This window comes from Peromyscus californicus, unplaced genomic scaffold (assembly GCF_007827085.1).
Source record: "Peromyscus californicus insignis strain IS unplaced genomic scaffold, ASM782708v3 Scaffold_22__1_contigs__length_63687245, whole genome shotgun sequence".
Classification (NCBI taxonomy): Eukaryota; Metazoa; Chordata; class Mammalia; order Rodentia; family Cricetidae; genus Peromyscus; species Peromyscus californicus.
Window position 1 is genome coordinate 24,054,589 of NW_026294525.1, and position 12,219 is coordinate 24,066,807.

Genomic DNA, 12,219 nt, shown 5'->3' on the forward strand with positions numbered 1-12,219 from the left:
AATAATTAGAGCCTTGGCACAATAATAGAGCCCCTGAAGACAAGTACTGCAAGGCCGTTGGTGAAGATGAAGATTCTGCTTCATTGGAAAGCCCAGGTTTGAACGGGTAATAAAGAGAACTAGAGGATCAGATGATCCTGAAGAGAGGCCAGAAGAGGCCATTGGTAAAGGTACAAGCTCTGTTGCAAAGAAGACCTCAACATATCAGAAATGCAAGGACCATGGACTTCCACTAAGGACAGTAGTGGGTGGAAACAGGGCCGAAGCCTGCTACAGAAACTCCATGTGCTACAGTTGACAGATTTGGAGCTGCTGAAGCTGTTTGGATCACAGAAGATCATGAATGACTCTGAAATGTTGGACACTGAACTATAGAATTTGGATTTAATTTGTGGAACTTCAGTTTTGCTTTGATAAAATTGCTACTATTCCAATACTCTTTCATTTGGGAATGAGAAGTATTTAACTTGGTTTTGATTTTATAGAAACCTACACTTAAGAGACTTTGAACTTTTAAAGAAACATTTAACTTTTAAAGTATTGGAATTTTTTAAAAGACTCTGGGACTTTTAAAAATTATACTTTGATTCATAGTTTGATATAACATAAAATATTTGAGACAGGAAAAAATATGGTTCAACAGTGGTGCGTTTATGTGTCAAAGTGACAAGCAGTGGCCTGTGCAATCAACTTGGCACAAACTAGAGGCATGGGGAAAAGGAATACTCAATTGAAGAACCTCCGATATCGGATTAGTCCATTCATATATCTGTGAAAAACTGTGTTGATTGAATGGCTCCATCCTTAGGCAAACAGCCCTGAGGTATACAAGAAAGTTTGTTGAGTAAAAGCCAGAATAAGTAACATTGCTCAATGATCTCTGGTTCAGTTTCTTCTTCTAAGTTCCTTCTTTGACCTCTGGTCCTCAGTTCCCTCAGTGATGGTCTGTTACTTGTAAGCAAAAAACTGAATTAAACCTGTTCCTATTCCAAGTTGCTTTTGACCTTGATGTTTTTTCACAGTAACAGGAAACCAAACTAGGAATACTACATTGAATATAAGAAAATTTTGCAACCATAGATCTTTAAAATTAACATCATTTAAATTTCAATTGAAACAAACTTGTCTAAATTGAATTTGGTTACTAAAACTAGCACCATTTTTGCTATCACTTCTAAATAACTCACAAACTGTTGTTTTTGTACTTTTGCTTATATATAAACATATAGTTGCAGATATAACTGTTCAAACAAGCCAATGAAGTCCCATGAATGAGTAGACCCTCATCCTATCTTAAAATGAAGCAGAGGTATATAACTTTTATTACCAAAGAAGTTATGAAAATGTAGGTCCAACAAAGGAATGGACACAATCACTGCCAAGTATGAAGCAATGACTTTATCTGTGACTTTAAAAAAAATTCATCCGAAAGGCAAAATTGATACTGAAGTCTTCTCTCTGCTAACTTTTTTTTTTTTTTTTTTTTTTTTTTGGTTTTTCGAGACAGGGTTTCTCTGTGTAGCTTTGCGCCTCTCCTGGAACTCACTTGGTAGCCCAGGCTGGCCTCGAACTCACAGAGATCCGCCTGGCTCTGCCTCCCGAGTGCTGGGATTAAAGGCGTGCGCCACCACCGCCCGGCTCTCTGCTAACTTTTATAATTACCTATTAAGGAGTTTTATTTTGATTTGCTGTTTTGGTGTTGGAAAATGGACCATGGACTTGTATATGTTAAACAAGGTGTTTATCACTGAGCTTCATCCTCAGTGTTTGGTTTTATGAGACATAGTCTTGCAATGTAATCCAGGTGTGCCTTGTAGTCACTCTGTAACCCTGGGTATACTTCAATTTATAATTCTCGCTATTCTACCTTTCAAGTACTATCATGACAAACTTTAACATCCTCTTTCAAATTCCTACAAGAAAAGTAGGTTTTCATTGTAACACTTTATAAAATATATTCTATTATTCCATATTTCCTCAAAAACAATTAAAATACTAAGTAGTCCTCAAATGTCTTCACTATGAATAAAACTGAATGATTTAGGACTGTATCATCAAAATGACTTGTTGAATTTTAGAAGAAAATAGCCACTTATAACCACTGGATATTGATTGTAACCAAAATGTATTCATGACTGTACGTCAGTGCAATTATGCCAAAGAAGACAAACCCCAGGGAAAGCTTGGATAATGAAGGAGAAATCATCTGGGACCAAGAATTATGAACCAACCTGCAGAGTCCTCCTCCTTTTGCCTACTTATGTCAGTTAGCCTCCAAAGGCTCCATAAGTTCCTTAACAAGTAGCATTGGTAAATGCAACAAGCACTCAAAACATGAGCCTAAGGTGGCTATTTACAACTCAAGTCATAACACTCTGCCCAAAGACACATCACTAGCTCACTATGAAAAGTGTATCCATTAAAATTTCAGAAGCCTCCACACTCTTTGACATACCAATGTTGTTCAGAAACCTAAAGTCCAAAATCCTTAATCACAGTAGCATGCTAGTGATGTTTGGAAGCTTATAGGCACATTTCATAAGGGAGATGGAAATGGGGATGCACACAATTTTAGAATAAGGGTCAATTATTTCCAAGGGAGAGAAATCTCTGCAAAACAAACAATTAAGTAAGACAATGTTGGTGTGTGCACCAGGTATGCTGTTAATTTGGTTCTCTGTGATTTCTCATCTTCTGTGTATGTTGGGACTATAGGGGTTGCAGGCAAGACAACTGCATTCAATGTGGAGGAATTTCCACAGCCAAATACGAGAACTTGAGAGGAAACTGTATTTGTGTTTGAGGGAAAAATTAAGATAAACTTTCCAGAGACAGGGAGAAAGAGGCAAGATCAGAGAGATCATGACACTGAAGTTTTAGTTCACAGTATTAAGCACAGTAAATGTAATAATTTATTATATTGTTTCTGATACTCAGCAAAGCATTTACTTTGAATGATATATGTGTCCACAGAATAGACAAAATTATTCATCAATACACCTTCCTTACAATAGCTACAAATACTTCTATTTTAAGAAAGATTTATCAGATAGCAATGTTGCACAAGGTCATAAATTACAAAGCTATTTTCAGACACTGGTTCTTGTGATGCCAGCCTTGGCCTTTTTAAAAATTTAAAATGGGATAATGTAGAAGTTCAGTTGACATTTAATATTGTATTGTCCCATCATTTTATCTTTCATCGGTCTTATTGCTTTTATATTATTAAAATACCCTAGAATTCACCAACATGAATAGGGACTCTACAGTTTTATTCAAATCAAACTTTTGTTTTGAAATGTTGATGCAAAGGCACATGAAAACTGTTCAGTCAACTTATTAGTAAAGTAAAATATACAAATGGCAAAGTGAAGAAGACTCAGAATGACGAATGCTCTTAACCTCATGAAATCTTTGATCCAGACTTTACAGAAACCTAGAATAATTCTAGGAAAAGTTAAAAAGAAATTCACTAAATGTGCAGATCATATTTACTTGTGTTTTAAGATTAGTAATGTTCAAAATATTAGTGTGTACAATAAATGACACAGCTCTAAATCAAAAATCTGATTTTAAGAAGATCATATGTGCATCTGAATATAAATTATTGACCAGGAAAATTACTATTTCAGACAAAATATAATCTTGTTCTGACTTTACTTCACTACAGACAAATTATTATTGTAGCTTCAGACATCAATGGTGTGATCTAAATTCCCTTAATTTTATTTATTGCAAAAATTACTATAGAAAAGTGTTCTTCTATTCTAAATAAGCAGAGAGCATGAAAATCTAAATATTTACATAGCAAATGATGGCTAAATGCTATGTTTTTTTAATTTTAATTGACTCAAGAATATTTTTTTCTTTTTTATTTATTTAATTTTTTTAATTTTACATACCAACCACAGTTCCCACTCTCATCCCTCCTCCCATTCTCCTCCTTCTGCCTTCCCCTGACCCACCTGCCCACCCACTTCTCCAAAAGGCTTTTTAAAACCTCCCATGGGGAGTCAACAAAGCCTGGTATATTCAGTTGAGGACCAAGCCCCTGCCCCAGCATCTAGGCTGAGCAAGGCATTGTACCATAGAGAATGGGCTCCAAAAAGCCAGCTCATGCACCAGGGATAGATCCTGATCTCACTACCAGGGGCCCCTCAAATAGACCAAGCTACACAACTGTCTCCCACATGCAGAAGGCCTAGTTCAGTCCCATGTAGGCTCCACAGCTGTCAGCCTAGAGTTCCTGAGGCCCCAGGAGCTTGGTTCAGTTGTCTCTGTAGGTTTCCCCTTCATGATCTTGATGCCCCTTGCTCAAATAATCATTTCTCCCTCTCTTTGACTAGACTCCTGGAGCTAGGCCTGCTGTTTGGCTGTGGAACTCTGCATCTGCTTCCATCAGTTACTGGATGAAGGCTCTAAAATCCATCAAGATGAAGTCTCAATTCTGAACATTTATGCCCCAAATACAAGGGCATCTTCATTTGTAAAAGAAACATTACTAAAGGTTAAATCGCACATCAAGCCCCACACACTATTAAATAGTGGGAGATTTCAACACCCCACTCTCCCTGAAGGACAAGTCTGCCAGACAGAAACTTAACAGAGAAATAAAGGAACTAATAAATGTTATGACTCAAATAGGCTTAACAGGCATATATAGAATAGTCTACCCAAACACAAAAGAATATGCCTTCTTCTCAGCACCTCATGGAACCTTCTCTAAAAGTGACCACACACTCAGTCACAAAGCAAATCTCAGATGCAAAACAAAAGAAAAAAAATAAAAGGAGTAACCCCTTGTATCTTATCAGATCACCATGGCTTAAAGTTAGAATTCAACAACACCACAAATTACAGAAAACCTACAAACTCATGGAAACTGAATAATGCTCAAATGAATCACCATTGGGTCAAGGAAGAAATAAAGAGATAATTTAAAGAATATTTTTAGAAGAGTTGGAATCTTCTCATTTTTAAAACAGATTTCTTTAATATTACATTATACTAGAAATACATATGCAGAAATCCATGATTCCAGAAATACATCTGACAGTGAGTTACAGTCTAGAAGAACAATAGTAACAAACAGCTATTAAATAATTAAAAAAACAAACAACCCCTTTAAAAACTGGGGCAGAGAACTAAGCAGAATTCTTTAAATGAGATGAAAAGGGCCAGGAAACATTTTAAATTGGTTAATACCCTTAGTCATTAGGGGAACACAAACTAAAACTTTTTCAGGTTTCATCTTACCCCAGAATAATGGCTGACAGTATAACATCAGATGATTGTGTTAGGGAGGGGCAAATGGATGGGGGATTGGAGGACATGGTAAAGGAGGTAATGTGGAAAGGGGTAACTAATAACAAAGACCTTTGGAAGTAACATAAAATGATGGTACAGATACATGGAAAGGTGAAGACGTATTCACTGTTGGTTTGAGTGCAAACTGGTAGAGCCACTGTGGAAATCTCCTGGAAAGGCTAGAAATAGTTTTAATCATATGTTCCAGCTATACCACTCTGGGGCATATTATCAAAGGACACTAAATCCTACTATGGAGATGCCTGCTCACACACGTTCGTTGCTGCTCTATTTACAATAGCTAGAAAAAGAAAATAGCCTATATATTTATCTACTGATGAATGGATAATGAAACATAATGTATTTACCCAGTGGGAAATTAGTCAACTTAAAAAATTATGAAAGATTCAGGTAAATAGAAAGAGTAGGGAATAATATTTATGAATGAGGTAATACACAACAAGAAAGATAAATGCTGCATGTTCTTTATCATATGTGGATGGTAGCTTTTATTCATTAGAAGTACATGTTTAAATTAGAGTATCCTGGAATGCAGGAAACAACTAAGAGGTCATGTGATGGGTATTCAAGGGAAGGTGATGAAACACCAATGATTTGAAGTGAGATCGGAGAATAATAGACAAGGAAGGGTTAAATGCATGAGATATTGGACTATGGAGTAAAGGAAGGCATACAGGAAGGGGTTAACTAAAAATAAAGACCTTTGGAAATGATTAAATAAAACTCCTACCTTCCTTATATGTGCATATATATGAGTTGGATTTAAATGGAATTACCCTATAGTATCAGGTCAAGGATGGTCAGCAATGTCTCTGACAAACACCATAGACTATAAGATAAAAAGGCTAGTACCAAGGATAGGTTGCTCCTCTTTGCAAAGTTTGTGAGTGTTGTCCAATTAGATCTTCTCTCACATAAATATTACAGGGTATTCCATTTGGTATTGGTTACTCTCCAAAAGTGGATGTCAAGTGCCTATTGCTGAAAGCACCATATATCTGAATTATCAGATATGGAAAAGTCCAGTAAGTACATGCCTGTAAGTCTCATCTCTACTAAATACATTTCATAGTGCTGAAAGGCTCTATGCATGATAAAAGTTATCAACAATCCAGCTATGAACTCGGTGAGCTATAATAACAAGTAATCTGGATGGACTTACTCACTGGTACAATAGTAGCATGGATGTTATAGGAGTAACCAACCACTTTATGCCTTTATTTAAGGCTGGGTTCATCAGATGTAGTCCATACCTGATACAGTTACCAGGGTCCAATACCAGTATCTAGCTTAGGTCATGAGCTACAGGGAAGAACCTAATCCTATTATTCTGTTAAATGGACGGGATAATAAACTTCCCCCTAAGTTCTTGTCTTTAAGGCCACAGATAACATATTTCTCAACACTCTTCAGAGAATTTTTACTTTTTTGGGCAGTAGATGGAGATTAATACAAAGAATCACAACTTGTAAACATATATAGAATAAGAGTATGTGGAGTGCTCAGTTCCAACTGAGACCTCTGTATCACACCGCACTCTACATTGCTTGGGGTTCATCATGGAAGAGGGGTTAGCTATTGGTTGATGGAGTCATTTTTCTTCAAGGATGATGGCCTTGAGAGATTTACAATGGATTGTCCCATTTTCATACAATACATGCAATACTAAATGCCCCCAATGAATGTTGAGAGAGAAAAGAGAGAGAGAGAGAGAGAGAGAGAGAGAGAGAGAGAGAGAGAGAGAGAGAGAGAGAGAGAGAAGAGAGAAGGAGGGACGGTACAAGTGAATAAGAGAGCACATGAAGTTTAGTTGAGGGCATAGGAGAGGAATTGAAGTTTAGAGAATTTATGTTGTTTTAATTAAAACATTATATGCATTTTGAATATTAAATAAAAGATTAAAACAAAAAATAAATGAGTAAATGAGCTTAGGGAGCAATTTTCTATATGAAAAACTGTTCATATATGAAGATACGTAAAATGTAACCTAAAGAGCCACATGATCCCATGTAATTAGGATATCCACTTGAGTACGCAATTATATGTTTTCCTGACTCTATCACTAACATTTTTATGCTTAATATCCTGTACTTCCTCACAAATTAATCAGCATAGTAATAACAATTTCTAGTGAAATTCTAAAACTGTTTACATATATAAAAAGCAACCTACCAGCAGAGTCCAACTCAAAGATGAAGAATGTTGTCTTTTGTTTGTACAGAGAAGTTCTAGAGTAAAATCTTCCAATTGCATTTGTTTTTTTGGCAAGATGTAATTGTGTGATTCTGAAGACAAATGGATACTGACAGCCTTCAGGACAAATCTTAATATCCTGAATATTTTAAATACTTATTATCCCAATATAGTATTCAACATTTATCTCATTTTTCAATTAGACTGTCACTTCAAATCCAGAAGACTCAGAATTACAGCAGCAAGCAGCAGGATAGATCTGGTTAATCATGACTGATTTTGTTTATTGCTCCTTTTTATTCATTCAGCTTTAGGCAACTCTTCCTCATTTCCTTCATTATATCAATTGTTTATGTAAAATGAGTGATTGTACTAAAACAAGTGATTATGCATACATGGCCACTAACCAAGCTTTACTACATTTGGATAGGATACTGGGAAGGTTGAAAATTAATATTTTGAACAGGCAAAATAAAGTTTATGGTTTAGTTGCTGAATGGCATTGCTGTGGAAAAACTTAGCCAATGTAAGTTCATAATTATCTTAACTTGAAAGATTAAATGGGTTTTTTTCCAATACATTTATTCTATAAAACAAATATTTAACATTTTATTATATTGCCAAATAAGTTAGGTCTACTAATTTTTCACATCCTAGCTCACTGAATTCACTTTGTTTACAAAGTGATTTATGTTCTGACACAATCTGATTGTGAGTTTTACATATCAACTTGACTGAGCTAAGTGATAGTCAGACAGCTGGTTAAATTATATTTGTGTTATTTCTGTGCAGGTGATCACAGAGATCATCCTTTAAACCTCCAACTGAGTAAAGGTGATAGATTTTGTCAGTGTATATGGTCATCATCTACTCGATTCATGGACAGCCTTGAAGAAATATGCAGAAGACATGCAAACACGCTCCACATTTTTAACTGGACCACTTCTGCACTTGACCTAAGTATTCAAGGATCGGGAGTCTCAAACATAGATTTATGGCATTGTTCTACTCCAATGACCAGTGATGATACCCAGAGCTGAAGATTTGAACTAACATTTACACTATGGGCTCCTGTTATTCTCATGTTCTTTGAGTAAGACCAAATTATAACACTAACCTTGGTAGTTTTGCAATGTGTAGGTCAGCAGTTCTCAACCTGTGAGTTGCAACCCCTTTGGGGATTCAATGACTATTTCACAGGGGTCCCATATTGATATTCTGCTTATCACATTTATATTATGATTTAAAATAGTAGCACAATTATGGTTGTGAAATAGCAACAAAATAATTTTATTGTTGGGAGTCAATACGACATAAAGAACTGTATTAAAAGGTCACGGCATTAAGAAAGTTGAGAACAACTGGTGTAGGTGAATGATTATGTGATCCAATTCCTAATAAACCTACACAAATATATGTGTGTGTGCATATATACACTTACATCTCTCCATTAATGTATATATGTGTGTGTGTTTACAATACATATTCATCTCTTCATTAACACATTAGTGTATGTGTAAATATATACATATATATGTCCTACTATTTGTTCCTCCAGAGAGCACTGGCTAATACATGTGTGTAATAATTGATGTTAATAACTATGAAGTATATTTACAATATTGAAAACAAATGATTAGTGTGTAAATTAGGCAGGTGTCTCTCTGGTTCCACACCAATTATATTTTATTATGTATTGAAAAGTATTTATGATATAAATTTATAATCAGACTAGAAAAAAATTCCTTCTTAAATTGGATCACTTTAACAAGTCCAAGAATCAGATATTTTGCCTTTCATTATAGTCAGGAAGATATAATAAATGTCTAGCTAATCTCTTTTCACTTAGTATTGCCACATAATAGGGTTTTAATGCTGGGTCTAAGTAACTTAGCATCTATGATTTCTAATGATGTGAACTCTTCTTTTGAGAACTTCTGGTTTTCACATTATTTGTGAATAATCACTAAATTTAAAAAATGAAGCCATGTACATTTTTATTGCATAGACATTTTGTATCCTTGAATAAATTTCTTAATCTCCTTAACTATGTTTAATTTTTGACATAACACAGTGCACTAGGATTCATTTTGCACATTAATACTAAACTAGACACTATTTTTCTCCCATTCCATATTTCATTCTTTCATTCCTTGTAATTTTGACTCTATTGTTATAGATGTAGGCATCTCTTTTCTTGAGTAAAATTTAACTGAGACACAAAAGTCAAAAAAAAACAATCAGGTTCTCTTTGTAGTCTCTCACATGGAAAGCACACAAAACCTAGAGAAGGTCTCAGATCTTGCTTCACAAATAGATTACTGGGAGTTCTTTCTATCCAGGTATAAATCATAGCTAGAAAAGTGACAGTCTCCTTAATATTGATGGCTCTGAGTCCTTCATGGGCTGAAGCTCCCTAATCCAGAGGCTTTCAGACCTAAGACTCAAGAATCAGAGGCTTAGGGCTCCAAGCTCGTAAAGCCACATACTTGTTGCTTCAGATGCTCAGGGAAGAAGTTGATCGCTCATGATCAGAGCGCCAATGACCAGTGGCCAGAGTTAGGATTCCAGAGCGTTGAGTGTTGGGACTGTTAGGCTTATATTTCTAAAAGTCTCAGCTGCTACCTTCTGTTCTTCATTCTCTTTCTGTGTTCCATATTCTCAGCCTCTCTGTTTTCTTCCATCTTATTTACTCTCCCAATATCCTTAGTGGCTTCTTGTAGGTTCCATGCTTGTTCGTCTGGACTCCTCTGCCATCTCTTTGTAGTAGTACTTCATGTTTTCTGGTATTAGGACTCCTAGCCGATGATAACTTCTTTAACTCTTCTACTGAGTCCCTTTTGTTGCCAGCCTTACTTGCTTTTTGTGAAACTGGCATCGAGTGCTGTACCCGTGAGAAAGACTACAAGTAAGAAACTGGCCATTTTATAGAAGAAGCCTTTACTGATACCTGATGATATAACACAGGTGTGTGTGTGTGTGTGTGTGTGTGTGTGTGTGTGTGTGTGTGTGTGTGTGTGCAACTAGACAGAAAGGCAGTTTGCTTATGAACAAGGAAAAAGAGTATGGCATGTTTGTGTTCAGACTGTAATTCCATGTATCACCGCATAGATTCCAAATTTACACGTTGCAAGACTTGTATAAGGACCAATCTGAAGATTGATAGTGTCAATCACTGGCTTTTTACTGAGTCCCTGGGACTGAGTGATTCCTCTACCAATCCTGAATTAAGAGAGCTACAGGGCAAGCATGGCATATAAAGTCCACTAGTCCTTGTCTTGCCAGCAGTAGAGTCTTCCTAATCTGGTAAAATGTCCTGGAGCCATTTTGAATGAAGAAAGGCTCTCTGAAGCAGAACTTGGTGGTTTCAGCAACACTGTGGTTGCAGGGTTGCTTCAACCTGGCATGTTCTTCCTGAAAAACATCCCTGAAAGACTCAAAGTAGCAAGGTTGCCACATTTTCAGTCTGCTGGTTGCCAATCGAAAAATCTTAGGTTGACAGTACCCTGCCAAAGCAATAGGATACAAGGAGGTATCTGGCATCTGTCAATAAAAAGATCAAATTGACCAGATCCCCAACAGCTGTGCTTAATTAAAAGAAAACATAGTTTTAAAGTGAACTTGCAATAAAGACCTATAATTAGCATTAACATTCTCAACACAATTTAAAAGTTCTTAACTCACAGTCAAATATGCTTAAGGAGAGTTGGGTCCTCCTTATTTATTTTATTCACAGAATTTTTGCTCTAGTATTAGATGATCATTTGGAGCTTTTTTGATATTTACTACTTCTTTAATTTTAGTATGTATCATCTAGGTGTTCTACAGTTTAACATAAATCTGCAACTAATCACTGAAAGTTAGAACAGACCCCACAGCTTAACATCTCTATCTTATCAGATTGTCCAATAACTCCTTCAGGTACCAGTTATTTATTGGGCCTCCAGATGATTCACAAATTATGTCTAATTTAGCTGTGAAGCAGAGGCTTCCTACATCAAAACCTAGGGAAATGGTTGGTTCCTATTCTGGATACTTACTGTGGAACTTTTAAATATACAGATGAACAGCCACATATGGTCGTATTCTTAGTCACAAGTACGTGGATTTTTCTTCCTGTGCATATGGGTAAGTTACTTCATTCATTGTTCCTGTGTCTCTGGGACAGAATCCTTAATTAAAGCAGTACAGTGAGGGTAGGGTGTCCTTTGGCTTAAGTTAGAAGGAAAGGCCATGATGGCAGGAACCCATCACAGTAGGAGTATATGGCTTTAGGATGAGTTTTCTGACCTCACATACTCCAATCAAGACAATCATTAATACCCAGAAGCTAGTCTGATAGGTGATCTGAGGTTGAAGACTCAAGTCAATCACTGTACTGTGAGTTCCTACAAAAACAAACAAAAAACAAAAAAGTCACACCTTCCAATATACAATAGCACAGCGTAAACTTTCTCAACCAAAAGTAAAAATTGAGACATAAGAAGGAATACTTGTGTCAAAGAAAGAATGAAACTGAGCAGGGAAAACAAAATTCCATAGCATTATGACCAGCCTCTGGGACCCATTTTGGAATTGTCTGGGGTTCAAAGGACCTGGGTAGTTTCACCCTTGCAGCTCAGAGACCAGCAGTATACCTCACTTCTCTTTGGGAAGCTATATTCCATTCTTTAGCTTTCCTTGGTAGATGGATAGCCT